The 15,438-nt window shown below is 35.6% G+C and overlaps 1 protein-coding gene across 1 annotated transcript in view; it reads right to left on the bottom strand.

Moving 5' to 3' along the window:
* The window catches only part of b4galt2 (UDP-Gal:betaGlcNAc beta 1,4- galactosyltransferase, polypeptide 2), a 149,091-nt gene that overhangs the window by 126,132 nt on the left and 7,521 nt on the right, over positions 1-15,438 (bottom strand). The gene's annotated exons all lie outside the window — the stretch shown is intronic.

Here is a 15,438-nt window from a genome sequence, read left to right as displayed (position 1 = left end):
CTTTTAAATATTTCCGATCATACACATTTTAATATCAGACCAAAGCAACCTGAGGCAATACAAACTGTAGTTTTCAAATTAATTTTTTTTATTATTAAGAAAGGAAGTCAAAATTTTCCAATTTGAAAATATGTAATAAACCAGATTTTTAATTAACCAATTAATTTCATTAACCACACCCAGAGCTGATCTTTGTCTGACCTGTAGAATCAATAATCTGCTTCAAGTAAAAGATTTCTAAAAGCAACACATACTAATTTGAATACATTTAAGAAAAAATGAGAAGCAGTCACTGAAAAATGTCAGCCTGAAAACAAGCAATTTCTTAGAAATTAGAACAACAGTAAACCACAGAGAGAGTCATTATCCACAAATTAATAAAACATGAAACAGAGGTGAACCTTCCCAGGAGAAGACAGCGTGCTACAATTATTCTAACAGAATAAGATATTCATCCAGGAGGTCACAAAAGAACCCAAAACAATATCTAAAGCACTGCAGGCCTTGGATTCACATTAAAATGAGACTGAATAAAAATTACATCAATTGTGGAGTTCCCAGGAGAATACCACTGCTGACTAATAACAAAACATTTGCCAAAAACAAAACATCTAGATTATTTATCCCCAAGACTTAGAAAATATACTCGAGTCACTGGTGTCAGAAAATTGAGACTACAAGGAAGAGTTATTTCAGGCACAAAGCCAGCATTGCATTTGAGAACATCATACTGACTGTTTAACATGCTTGGGGAAAGTGTTATGCCCTCGGTCTGCTTTACCTCTTTAAGACCTCAACAAGTTGCTTTCATTGATGGAACTACAAATTCTTTTTGCTAGTAAAAAATCTTATGATAGAGAATGTCTGGTCAACACATAATGGCCTTAAGCTCAAGAGCAATTAGGTTACACAGGACAATGATACAGTGGCTGGAAGAAATCAAAATTAAGTTTTTCTCTGGAGTGGCACGTCAATGTCTGAACTTAAATCTGATTGATATACTGTGCCATGACCCTGAACAGCCTGTTCATGATGGCATACTGTCTGATATGTCTGAATTAAATTCATTCTGCAAAGAAAAGTGGGCCATACAGTCATATCCAGACTCCATCCATCGGCTATATCCACTTATTCTTGCAGGATCGCAGGAAAACTGGTGTCTATCTCCAGTGGACATTGAGTGAAAAGTGAGTCTCAGCCTGGACAAATCGCCAGTCCATTGCAGGGCACCGTAGAGAGACATAGGACACACAACCATGCAAACACATACATTTGAGGACAATTTAGAGAGTCCAATTGACCTTAATTGACATTAATTGGTTAATGTGTTTGGAATGTGAGAGCGAGCACAGGGAGAACATGCAAAAAGACCCCAAGTCAGGACTCAAACCCAGGGTCTTTTTTTTCTACTAGGCAGCAGCAGCACTACCAACTGCTTGTTGGCAGCTGTTACCACCTGAAGTGGCACAGAAAGTCATTAAGTTTGCTTTGCATAGCTTTTTGCCCCATTTTCTAATTTCTCAGCTCATCTTTAATATCGACATTTTATTTGATAATCTTAAAAATGTGCTAAAAAAGCAGAAAGAAACAATATGTAAAGGGCAAATCCTTTAAATACAAAGCACTGTAATTAAAAGGTCAATATTCATTTTCCATTTAAATAGCCATCCTCTTTTGCTTCCTTAAGCCAGTGCAGGTGAAATGTTATTAATTTTAGAGGTGTTTTCTGACTCAGTTCGGAGACCCCTTGTATTATTAGCAGCCTGAAATCGAACTGAACATAATCAATCTTACACTAGCACTTTCAGTATTCAGTGACCTTGTTCGTGTTGGTAATGCCTGGTTGAATCGCGATAAAGTAAATGTAGAATTTTTCTCCCAGCAGAAGAACGACTACACATGTGTATTTCAAGGAATAAAAAGGGGGAGGGGAAATACACAATCGATAACAAAAGCATTTACAGACGCAAACGAACCGAGAGCCTTGACTGGGGCAGTTCAGCCAAATTGACATGCCAAGTCAATTTTCCAGTCAAGTGGTTTAAAAAGCATTTATGATAAAATGAGACTGCAAGTGGGAATACACAAAGCAATGAACATATGAGGAAAGGAGAGAGGGAGGGCACTCTTAGTGCATTCCCTGGAGCGAATTACTGAAGGGTTATAGCTTTTCCAATAAATGAGAGGAAAAGACGAGGAAGATAAAAACCCAGAATGACATCAGATTTCCTGATGAAAACCACAAAAAACTTCTATAAGCTCACAATATTTTTATGTTAATAGCAGCACTGTGAAAAGGAATGAAATCTAAGAAATATGTCAGCTCTGCTTTTCTGCACAGCTGAACATTACAGACAACCTGTGGAAAAGTCTTGAATTCATGGAGAATATTAGGCCTCTGTAAGCTTTCTCTGCAGAGTTTTTGGTTTGCCTAAGAATTCTAATTAAATCAGTGTGATCTAAAATTAAATCTAAATACATTCTGTCATGGCAAAAGGCATAATCACTAATTGTATTAATTTCAATGTCAACACGTAACTTTTACATTAGACTTTAATGCATTAAATGATAGACTGTCAAGTATGTAAGAAACACTTTGAACCAATGCAAAAACCTACAGCAGCCAATATTTTTTTTCCTTTTCTACTTGAGAAAATTATCATTTATAAAACATGCAGTGCTACAAAAGTGTGCATATCACTTGAATCCCCTTGGCTTCAAGTGGGACAACATATATTTGATTATATTCAGCTATTCTAACAATTGTTTTACTAAAACCTTGTGTCAATGTTGTGATCCAATTCCAACAGAACACGAAAATATTTGTGCATTTGCAAATTACACAAATTTATGATTCCTGAAACTTTACATACATCACTGATGTATAAAATATTTCCTGGCCTAACACCGACCCCTGTAGGACTCTAAAACTGTTTTCTAAGAAGTATCCTCTGTATTCTTCCATTTATAGATATTACCTGTAGACAGTCCAATGACTGATCCCCAGGTCTGTATGTGAATAAAGCATGCATTATAGTGTGAATTAAAATAACATGATTTAACATAATCACACCACAATGCTTGTGCATGGTTTTTGAGCCATGATAGCTGTTTTAGTATCCTAACCAAAAAGGACGTTTCTTTGACAGGTAATCGGTATGAAAGAAAGTAATATTTTGACCTTTTTTTGTCTTTCAACAAGAAAGGTCCATAGGAAGAGAGTTTCCTCTACTGTGCAGGTATTGAATTGCAAAGCTCAGCAGGGAAACCAGAAAAATAAAAATAAAAATCCGCAGCCGGGGTTGAGAACCTGTTTTGCTCAGTTGCACAGGACGTCTCAAAGATCAGTGGAGAGAGAATACAGATCAACACTTTTCCTCTTATATGGGAACAAGGAGAAACCCCAAAGGCTCCAAATCCATTTTTCTCACAGCATCTTCGTTATCGAGCATAACACTGAAGTTTTCTCAATTCTACAAGTGAGTGTGAGTATTGTTTTGTTTGTTTTGGTTTACAAAGGTCATCTGACTCTTTGATATTGTTTTTAGATTGTCTCTACCACTCAGGTCTTCGGTAGCTTTCTCAATGGAAATATCAAGCAGACCAGAGCTGAGTGATCAGATTTACATTAACATGGTAAAGTAAAATGTAAACAAAACCAGAAATGAATCTTTAAAACTTGAAGTCTAGGAATGGTAGAGACAGATAGAGACTTTGCTCCAGTCACAGAGAGAAATAGACCCTTTATGTAAGCAGTTTATTCAAGGATGCCTTTAAATCCCTTTTTAACAACAGCAATAAATTTCATAACAGAAGCCCATTATATCATGACTGCCAAGGAGTCCACTGAGAAATACAACAATAATAACTGCCAGTTTCTGTCTACACTAGGTTTCAGTGCTGCCTCTAAAGACAGAACAGTACAGAGGTTCTGTCATCACTTTTATCTTCACCATCACCATCACATCATGTAAAATAAAAACAGCAATGTGATGCAAATTATAGCACATTTGATTGGGTAAAAAAGTAACTAGAAATAAAAAGCTAGAAAAAAAATCTGAACTAAACAATGTGACGTATTTTTCCCCATTTCATTTTATTTAGGATGTTACGAATTCAGTCATCTTTACAGAATGCTCCTTCCTGTCACAACCACCCTGACAAATCTTTCGCCCCCGTCTTCATGTAAACCTATTGTGTGATGAGTCTGAATTTTATGAGTGTGTTTATTTAAGCAGAAAGCACTACTCAATTTTCATGAGCCGCTGCTGGGACTATCTGTGGTACCTTGGAGAGCAAAGCTTGAAGAGATCGAGCAGATTTTGAGGAGCAATTGCTAGAGGTTGCGGGGAAGTACTTTCGGAAATATTGTTCTGGTCCAATACAGCAGGAGAATGTCTCACTAACGTTTTCTATTCTTTTTTTTTCAATAATGTGAGAAAAAAAAATAGATTTTCCAGATGTCAATTCTTTCAGCTAACTTGTGAACTCATAATAACAGTCGATATTCTATGCTATGATCACTGTGTGTACAGTGATCATAGCATGTTGTTGTATGGCAAACACTATGATGTACACTGTAGTAAAACAACTAATAGAAACATTACAAAACTACATGTCTCTTGGCATATATATACGTATATATGTCATACTTTGACAAAATCTGTCACAAAGTATGACATATACTGTATATGTCATACTTTGGCATATATATGTATGTATACATATATATGTCATACTTTGGCATGTCAGTCAAATGGTCCCTAGAGACATGTAAACATGGCCTAAAGACTTATTAATGATCAGTAGAACCAAATAAGCTAAGATGGATGCTATTTGATGTGTTTATGATCTACAATGTCATAAGATGTTTCAATGCAATTAAAAAAAAAACATTTGCATTTAGGAAATGCTCAGAGGAACTGACCTAATGTCTTGCCACTCTTCTCTTATCACAGAGGACAGGTACAAAAATTCTGCTTACATTAAGAAGTAAAAGCTGTGAGCTTCTTTGAACAGAAGGAGATGGAGGTGTTGGCTGAGCGATTTCCATTTCCAAGTAAAGCTCTCATACTCAGGGGTGTTAACTTGTTAATGTGCACCTTTGAAATTTACATTTCAAATATGACTGATTAGATCACAACTCAAAAATATATAATACATCAGTGACATATTATGCATGTTTAGATTCATCTATCAGAAATGCAGTCATTAAGATTAGATCATTAACATGCGGTACATTAGTCCAGCTGTGAAGATACTGTAACACTGGCAGACTGAGAAAGATCTCTTAGAGACACTGTAGTCCATGTATTCAATGCTCTTGGGTCTTGTCACACAAATGCGATGGACTCTTTCATACGTCACATGTATATTTCAAAATATCAAAGAGCAAACTTAAATGATGTTCTGTCTGCAACATCTGTATCTTACATTTTTAATTTGGTCAGCAGATGGACGCCCAGATTGGTGATTTGTGAAGCTACATAATTCATCATGTGGGGACCGAGCATATGTTGCAAGGAGCAATGGTCTGTAAAAAGACTTTTTTTTTTTTTACAAGAAGGGTCAACAGAAAACAAAACATTGGGCCTTCCATCGCATCATTAGTCACAAGGACAAAACCTGTCACAAACAGAAGAAGAAGATAAGAAGTAGAAATAAATATAAAAGCTATTTGTAATTTTCAGGATGTTTTGGTAACATCCAGAAAAAAAAACTCCCATTAAGAATATTAACTTCATTTCTATATCTTAAAACACATAAAATCAGAAAGCCAATCGCAAGCCTGATAACATTTGGATCACAGTGTGTCATGTTCTCAAGTTTAGATCATGTCCAGTAAATCTCAAAGCATGAAGGGAAAAGCATATCTCAGCATAAATAATGTTTATTGAGTTATTCCAAATGATGCTGCAGGTTCTAAAGAGACAATAAATTTATGCTTCGAACAAGTGTAAGCTCCTCTGATGTAGGAAGACATTTGATTTTGGACAAGAGGTTGAATATTAAGCAAGGGAAACTTACATATTTTTCCCCCTGAGCATAATGAAGACCGAGAAACACAACAGACAGATCGGGGATATTTGTGGAGAATTTTAAAGCAGAATTAAGTTCTAATACAGTATGTCAGGTTTTAAACATCTCACACAGTACTGTCTAATCCATCATCTGGAAATGGACAGAGAATAGCACAACTGCAACCACTTAAACTGTCCAGGAAAGGAGTGCATCAATCAAAAGAGCAGCCAAGAGGGACATTTTAACTCTGAATTATCTACAGAGATCCCCAGGTCAGGCCCAAAAATCTATTGACAGGGCAACTTACTGGCACCCCGAAAATGGAAAATGTTGACCTATGTGTGTTTGAAGAACAACACCACACGTGAACACAATTTTCTTTAGAATGGACAAGAAAGCTGTGCAGAATTGTTGGGAATATGGATGGAGCTAAATGCAAATCGATTCTGAAAGAAATCCAATTACAAGCTGGGAGACAGAGATGAAGCTTTACCTCCTAGGAGAACAATGACCCTAAATATGCCAACAGAGATAAAAAAAATATATATATATATAAACACATTTACATAAAAAAGTAATAAAACACTTTGAAGTTTGTGGCTTATAGCATGAATAATTTTGCAACCATTTGTCTTTTGATTAAAGTGTAAACAACTAACGCTTCTCATAAAAAGCCTTTACCTTAACTGTGGCGATTTTTATTACAATTTTGGATGACACCAGAGGAGAAAATGCAACTGATTGCATTAATCGCAACTAAACACATACATCTCTACTCTCTTTACACGTGTTACATCAGTGTTGTTTTGAGCTGCAACATTTTCCTGTTTTCTCAGTCATTCTCACACCTCTTATTAACTCTCCCTGCCTTTCACACAGGTGAGTCTCAGCAACATAACACAACTGTAGGAGGTTGATACAGTAACACACCTACCAACACAAAATTACCTTTGCAGTTAGATTGTGCAGCAAGAAGAAAACAAATAATCCAGGAATGAATGACATGCTCAAGGGCACATTTGTTTGATTGACATTTGCCCTGTGTTACAATGCTGAAGCAGACTGAGAATCAAACATGCATGGAGGAGATGAGGAAAGACCGATTAAAACACATAACTGTGAATAGGACAGATGCAAAAACGGTAAATCTATAAATTGGACATTCATTACCTGTAGTTAGAACATAAAGTGACTGTCACATCTTCACATCCCATGCTATCTACTTACAATAAAAAAGCTGAGGAATAATTAACCCTATACTAGGCTTGATTTGTCTTTTATTGGCATAATTCTTGATCACTTCTAAAAAAATTTGACGCACTGGAGAAGAAGCAAGTTCTTTTCCATCAATAGTGAAAGAGGATGTCTCTTTCTTTATCCACAAAGTTATCTACATATCGTTATCTTGCAGAGGACTCAACCAAACGCATTTATGAATCTTTCATCCTCCTAAACATAAACATAATTTTACCATCTATTCTAACCTGACTCTTACACCTCCTGCTGTAGGGGTATCCGGCTTCTATGTTTCATGTTGGAAATATATGTTCACTGCTGAGATCTAAAACTTTTATTGGTTGTCTAAAACTCTGAAACTAAACAACCAACTAAAGCATGATTTTCTAACTCTTCAGCAGACATTCCCAGTTGAGCCCTCAGGCTGCAAGCCTTGTTTAGTTTGCTTTATGTGCATTTCTCTACTAACAGATGAGGAAAACAGCAGATGTGCGACTCCCATCTTTACTATTTAGAGAAATCTAAAAATGAATGAGTTTTTTTTCCTATTAAGACTAGAAGACATTTTATATGAAAGGTGTTGTGTGCAGACTATTATCTGTAACCCTTGATATTTATGGTAATGCACATACATTCTTTCTGAGTTCGAAGAGGCAGTGTGGTGTGTTTCCGTTTATAAACATTTGCATTAGATTAAGGTCAGGGTTTTGACTTGGTAATTCTTCAACATTAACTTTAGTCAACTTAAGACATTATTTTCTAGAACAAGTTGTGTGCTTTGAACTTTTGGCTTGCTGCATGACCCACATTCTCTGTGGATAAATTTCATGGACAAATGCCTAGGCTTCTTTTAGAATCTGCTGAAATAGTTAATATTTAATTGCTCTACAGGCAAAGAACAGTGTTTTTCTAATGAAGGATATTTTTTTACATTAATATGAGCTAATGTGTTGAAAGTACTTAAGGTTGCAGTGAAACCTCTTAAGTAAAAGGGGAGAAGGCATAGGAGTTATTTTCACAAATGTTCTGTCTCAAACCATACTGTCACGACATTTTGACAATTTCAACAAATACGTAAAAATATATATTTTTATAAACATTAAATACTGCAGCTTTAACTAAAATATGATAGCAGATCACTAGTAGTCTCATAATTTAGCCAACTTGGATGTTCTTCAGAACTAAAGAGACTCAAAGTAGAGATTAAACCAGGAGGAATAATAAATTTATATTCATCAAGGTTCAAGTAAATGTTTCTTAGAAAGTTGTAGTTGCATAACAGGATGCATGTGTGCATTTCTTTTGTTAACATGCTATGCTAACTTCACAGATAAAAGTAGTTCTGGTTCCCAGCTTGTTTCTGTTTTCTCCAAAGTGGCAAGACTTCTCTGTGAAAGTTTCATTTCTTCATGTTTTGACTAACTTGAGGCAAGCAACTTAAAAGGTGAATGAGTCTGAGAACAGAAGCGAAATCTTCAACTGGATGAAGATCAGTCTGAGTAACACCATCTCTTTCTTCTCCTCCTCCTTTCACAGTGTCTCTTGAGCTCTAGGCCTCTTGTGTTTTTAACCTACAAGCCAGCCCTCCCGGTCTTATGAAAAATGCATTAGCCATGCTACACTTGATACTGTAGAGCCTCTGAGCACTCTCATGGCACCAGTACATCTTGCTGTAGGCCAGTTCATCTCCCACAAAACCAAGTGGGGCACACTGGGACAGACAGAAGTTATCTTTGGCTTGGCACAACCACACTCTGGTGTCTGAGTCGATTGTAATAAGAAAAGTAGCTCAAAATTGAAGTCATAGATCTGTGGAAAGGGGTATATCTGTAAGCAGCCATGGCTGATTTTTCTATACTTACGGTTTTCAACTTTCGTCAAATGCACTGCCATTGATATGGAATGTGAAACAATTTTGACAAAGAGGTGATGCCTGTTTTTATTGCCAACTTTTTGTTTGCACTACTTTAAGCATATTAGCTGTACTGTCACTGCTATATATCAACATCTAGACAGGTGTGTGTAAATAATGTTGTGAATTTTGCTACAGCTTCTACTGTTTTCAGATTTGAAAACAGTATAGCAATCTTTTTCCTTACATAAAAGAAATGCTGTTTATCCACCAGCCATCCTGTCCAAGATCATTCATGGCAGGTCAAAATAACAACCTATGTAGGTAATTACTGGATTTAGTGTGTGGTTAAGCAACTATGATTCTGAGAACTGCATTACAAATGGTGACATTTAAGGAATATTTTCTGCCATTAATAAATGTCTCAAAAGCTTTATCAGGACTTCTTGGGTTATTATCACACCTGCTGTCCAGCCAGCAGCTGGGCTGGATGGAGTTTTGTTGCTTGTGGAGTTCTATACTATCTTGTTACAGAAATAATTATGATAAAAGAAAATCTGACTTTTGTTACAACTGGAGGGCCTATTTGCTGAATCTCGACTGTATTCTTTTGGATAGTTATGTCCCTATTGTTGAAGTCTCTGTTTAATACTGTAAATGTGTATCTACTTATATACAAGTAGATGTATATCTACTTATATACAAGTAGATGTATATCTACTTATAGATATATCATATCAAAAGTAGATACGATTGCCATCTGTCTTTTTTAAAGTTTAGACACTCACAAATAATCACACAGTTAACAAAATGACTATAGACTAACTACCTTTAAACATTTATTGTCAAAAGTTGTTACATTTTTATCTGTGCTCTTTTCTTCTATTACAGAAATACATTTGTCTCTATTACAACAGGAAAAAAAAATTGCTGTACTTCTTTCCCTTAAGTCACCAGGCAGCTTCACTTTTCGTTGTTGGACCTGGATTAGTTTTCTTACAATACATGTGTAAAATGCCAACGGTGGCTGTTCTAATCAAATTGTACATGGCACAAAGAACATAAACATGACAGGTTAGAATCAGTTTTATCCTCCCACAACTACAAAGACTTTGAAGAAATACTGAAGTGAACTCTTTGTCTCTTTGTTGTTCTGCTTTTAAATTAGCTTGATAATGTTTTATTTTAAGATCAAAATCCAGTAAAATAATAAATTACCCTATGTTCTAACCCATGTTTTGCTTATTACATTATTACATGCAGGCTCTTAGTCTCAATGAAATTACCAAAATACTTCATAATGACAGTGTTCAGTGAGCTAATGTCCTCCATTTCCAAACTCTTGCTCTACTATGGGATGTTTCTACAGAAAAGATGTCTGAAATAAGAACAAAACCAAGGATTGCTGGGCAGTGCATTGTGCATGCATTATGATTTGGTGGTCTGTTCATAGGTTGTTATAATTAAAAGTAACCAAAGTTTAGTTCTTAAAATGCTTCAACAAGTTGAATTTGTGTTGTGTTCTCAACTTTTAATGCATTTATTCAGCAGCAATCTTTATACAAGTTTAAATAAGGCCCATGGAGCAATTATAAGATCTGTTTTCTAACTTGCTTGGACCAATATTACATAAATTAATAAGACAACTCAGAAGTTGGCATCATAGACTGTTTATGTTGGTTCTCTATTGAGTTTTTCAGTGTAATATTGGCATCCAATCAACATGAGTGATAAACTATCTTACTGCTTTCAAGCAATCCGGACTTCCACCTGACTGAAACTTTAAACAAAACACAAGGAATCCATATGCTTACAGTTGAGAGCATTCCCATGATAACATTGTGGGCCTGATCTTTTAAAGGTTTGCATGTATAAAAAGCCATACCAACTTGATATTTTGTGAAAACCTAATCTAGAAGCAATACGCCAGCAGAACAGTTAGTACAATGAGAACAGCCAGCAGAATAAACTTAGCGTGTCTTCCTCCGTGAATATGGAAAGTGTATGCTCATCATCAGAAAGCACTAAATACTGAAAGGAGGACATCCAAATGTCATGACTTACCACTCGCAATGCAATTTACTAAACTCGAACCACATTGCTGGGTGCTTTTACTTGCATCTATACATTGCATGTTCGAAAAGCAGGTGTAAACTCGCATGCAAAAAGATGTGCAGTCACTATGGCGAGCAGGCAGCAGAGATACTATGACAAACTTAAGACTTTTTAAATAATATAATATAAAAAAAAACATCAAAAATGGATTAGAAGTAGCCTCAAGCAATGCTGATTTTGAGCTGCAGGATTAACAAATAATGTGCCATCACTTTATGGCAGCATACTGTTAGGTCTTAATGCTATGCAGGAGCACATGTAGCCCAGAAAAGGTTATCTTCTGCTGCCCGTTCCACAAATTGTGCATGCAAAAAATATCTAAGTAGGACAGACTGAAGCTGCCGGACTGCTGACCATGTTTATCCAATTAAACCAAAAGGAAAACAACATGACAAACTTAAATACTGTGCAATGTTATTTCGCAAAACCAAATATTAACTGCCAACATGTAGTGAGGTTCCAGAGTTAAGTATATATTTTGATTGCTCTTTAACTTTTGTTCACCACATTGCATACTAATTTAGATTAGATGTATTCTTATTATTATTATTATTATTATTACAGCATAATGATTGGCTTTTCTGCACCACTGTTGCACTTGTAATCAATTATTGTAATATTTTGCATGCAACATACCCACTTACTGTACTGCAATATTTTTTTTTCCTCACTCAATTTACTGCTCTGTATTTGGACTCTTTGTGGATCAGGCCCTAAATCTGAATTAGTAAATGGCTCTGATGACTTAAGACAGAAGTATTATTACATGATCGATGAAGAAGTATTGTTTCTGGCTGTCAAGTGGCGCTCATTAGAATCCAACTGCTTTCTTGCCTGAGGGAAGGATTCAGCTGAAACTACCTGCAATGTTTTTATGCTCTGTACTGAGTGAGCCACTTTGATAGCTCTGTTGCTGTTGTCTGATGTAATTTATAGGCCTATATTTCTGCATGTTAATATGACACAGTGAGATAGATTAACAGCCCAGCTGAAAGCTGACACAGAGGCTAAGAGCCATTGATTTACTAGAAATAATAGGAACCAAAACCAGAAGAGAAGAGCAAAGTAAGAGTAAACCTCTCTGGTCTTAACCTCCCAAGACCTCCCGTCCTCTGCTCAAAGACATGTGGAACTGTCTTAAAAAAGGATTCACTGCTTTTAAATTTAAAGGATGAATCCAAAATAAAAAAAATATATAGTCATAGTCAAAGGGCTACACTTCTGTATCCTGTAGTTGATTTCAGGTCATGGTTGTGTATTTTTCATTTTTGGAAATTCTTATTAATATTCTATGACAAATTATAAAATAAAGTTACATGTGGTTATTTTTCCAATTTGTTATTTAAACGTTTAATATTGTAAAGCTAAGTGCTCCATTTTTTAGTATGTCTTTATATGGCTTTGATTATTTACAACAGATAAAAAGAACAATATACAGCTCACAGGAACAACTTGTTTACACCCCGGCCAGATTCAGAATGATTTAGAATCATTTTGGGTTTAGCTATATGTGCCGATATGTTTATTTATGTCTAAATTTATTTTTGTAAAAATAAATTCCACTAAATCAATATTACTGTTAGCCAAAAAAATAAATAAAAAGGATTGAACAAAAAACTAACAGCAAAGAACTCCCTGCAGGTCAGGGTCTATTTTACTACAAATGTTGTATTTATTGAGTGTCTGTATTTCTTAAGGCCACAGAAACAAAGTGTCCTTGTCATGGTGTTGAATGAGGATGATTTTGCTGAAGGACACACAGTGGGAAAAGTAAATATTTGAAGGCATGCTGATTTTGTAGGTTAGCTCAAATAAAAAGCAAATTCAACATTTTTATAACATTTTCATTTTAATGAAGATAATTTTTTATTCAAAATATAAGCCAAAGGTCCAGCTAAAATTTTTTTTGCACACCATGGACTGAAATAACCTCTTACTAAGAAGACTGACTTCCGACCTCTGTAGATCAATCAAACAATCAATGACTGATACTCCCGACATAACCTGGTCATAGGCACCACTAAGGTCAACACCTGTCAACAGAATCAATTTCTTTCACTCCAATATCTCTACCATGGTCTGCTTGATCTCTGCTCAAACAGACCAGAGATCTGTTTGACAACTTCAGAGAGAAAAGAAGAAATCTGTGCAAGGCTGGAATGAACTGTAAGATCATCAAAAAGATTACTAACAATTGTTGTGAGCCTAAAGCTTTACACAAGGTCTTGCTTTAAAGGGCGAGTATAACCACAACAAACGGATCTGTCCACAATTCCGCAGTAGGAGCTTGTTAATTATCAGAAGGCATTTGGATCCAATTCAGCAGTAACACCACTGGTAACGCTATGCGTTCAGCCATTGTCCTTGTGCATTTTTCATTTCAAAATTCCAGATTTTTTCTTACTAATATTTCTACATTGTTTTTCTGCAGTTTTTATGGGATTGTGAATAACATTAGAGTACCAAATATTCACCATGAACTGTTTAATAAGTTTTTTGGGGGGGCTTTTGCACTTTCTACACATCACAAAGCATAACATTGCTGACGCTACATTTTTCAGAAAGTGGTGTAGCTCTTTTTCACTGTTACCTTATTAGGACTGGCTTAGAAAAGCTACTTCTAAAATTTCAGAAAAGCCACAGGGAGAACAATAGAAATAAAAAATGTCTAGGCACAATTTTTTTTTATTAATATAATCTAGTATTTTGGAAACTATATTATGTGTATTTGTATTTGCATCTGATCTCTGATAATCTTTGTTTCAAGAACAAAACTTGTTGATATTTGTCAAGCAAGATACAGAAAGAATATCCTAAATAAAATCCAGATTCTTTAAGGCAAAGTTTGTCAATGCCGCTGCCTTTATTTAATTTGCAAGACTTCCAAATAACAGCTTTATTGCTTTGTTTGGGATTTTAGACCCAGCTTAAGAAACCCAGTTATCTAAATTTGCAAACAAAACATCCTTGTCTGATTTTGAATCAGGGTTATTTTTTTTTAGTAAGTCAAAAAACACAGAACTGATCATCTAAAGTTGAAATCAATGTGTTATATGCCATATGAAAGCTGAATCATGCTAATTTAATATAAATTAGGATTTTGTCCATCAGAAAGTATTATTCCTTTGTGTATGAAAAAAAAGAAAAGAAAAAGAAAAAAGTGAATTTTCTTTTTCTCATTTTTCCAGAGTTGGAAAATTGTACAAGAAAACTACATACCTTTAAAGACTGAATGGAAATCTCTTGGCCTTCTGCTCTAGAAGGCTAAGAGATTTGCTCTAAATGATGCAGAGAAGACTGGGAGTGAAAGCTAGGGTGAAATGAGGGAAAAGCTTTGCATGACCTGAAGAAATCTTCACGTCACTGAGGGGTCAATGGACAAGGTCACTGGTTTAACAACCTCCTTTTCTCAGCCAGAAACACAAAGGATCAGTAGTGGATATTTCTCCTGTATGAGCAATACTCAAAATAAATCATTTTAGGCAACAGCTAATGAAGTATCCGACTGAAGCCATGGACACCTCCCAGTGCTAGAGAAATTCTGTACAAGCAGCTGAAGTTTCAAGCTGCCAAGCAGCAGAAAAGACCTACAGAAAAGGTCTTAGCACTTTGCTCTCTAACAAAAGTTTTAACAGCAAGCCTTTAAATACGTATTTCACCAAATGCAGTGCAGTGATTGCTCGGTGTAATCAAAGACATTGGTATGAGCCATATTCCAACTTTCAACAACTATATTTCAGCAAGTTGAAACATAATAGGACCAGAACAGTGTGTTATTTCATTTGGATAACTTCTCACCATTCATAAACATTGAATAGGCTGTGCTGAAAGTGAGCTGACAGAGCAAACAAATTTTCTAGAATTATTGACACTTGGAGATAGAAAATAAGTGTCAAGAGGCCAGCCTGGTGATGCTTTTGTTTGACCTCTTATCCTGGTTATTTACTTTATTTATCATAACTGCACTTTCTGGTATCTGCCCAGCAGTGATGTGCAGTGAGGATCATAGCTGGTGAGGCACTGACTTAATCCAAATCAGATTTACAAATATAGACTCCTGCATCTGGATGTGGATTTTATTTAGGATATTCTTTCTGTATCTTGCTTGACAAAATACAATATTCTTAAAACCCCAAACCTCTTCTATTCAGTTCTGCCCAGAAATTCCCACAGTGCTGCCTCAGATCTGAAGTAGGCTGGTCTGGTTAAAAGTC

This window comes from Poeciliopsis prolifica, unplaced genomic scaffold (assembly GCF_027474105.1).
Source record: "Poeciliopsis prolifica strain line A6 unplaced genomic scaffold, Auburn_PproV2 SCAFFOLD008, whole genome shotgun sequence".
NCBI classification, from domain to species: domain Eukaryota; kingdom Metazoa; phylum Chordata; class Actinopteri; order Cyprinodontiformes; family Poeciliidae; genus Poeciliopsis; species Poeciliopsis prolifica.
Note: the sequence above shows the minus strand (reverse complement) of the source record. Positions and strands in the feature narration are given on the sequence as shown.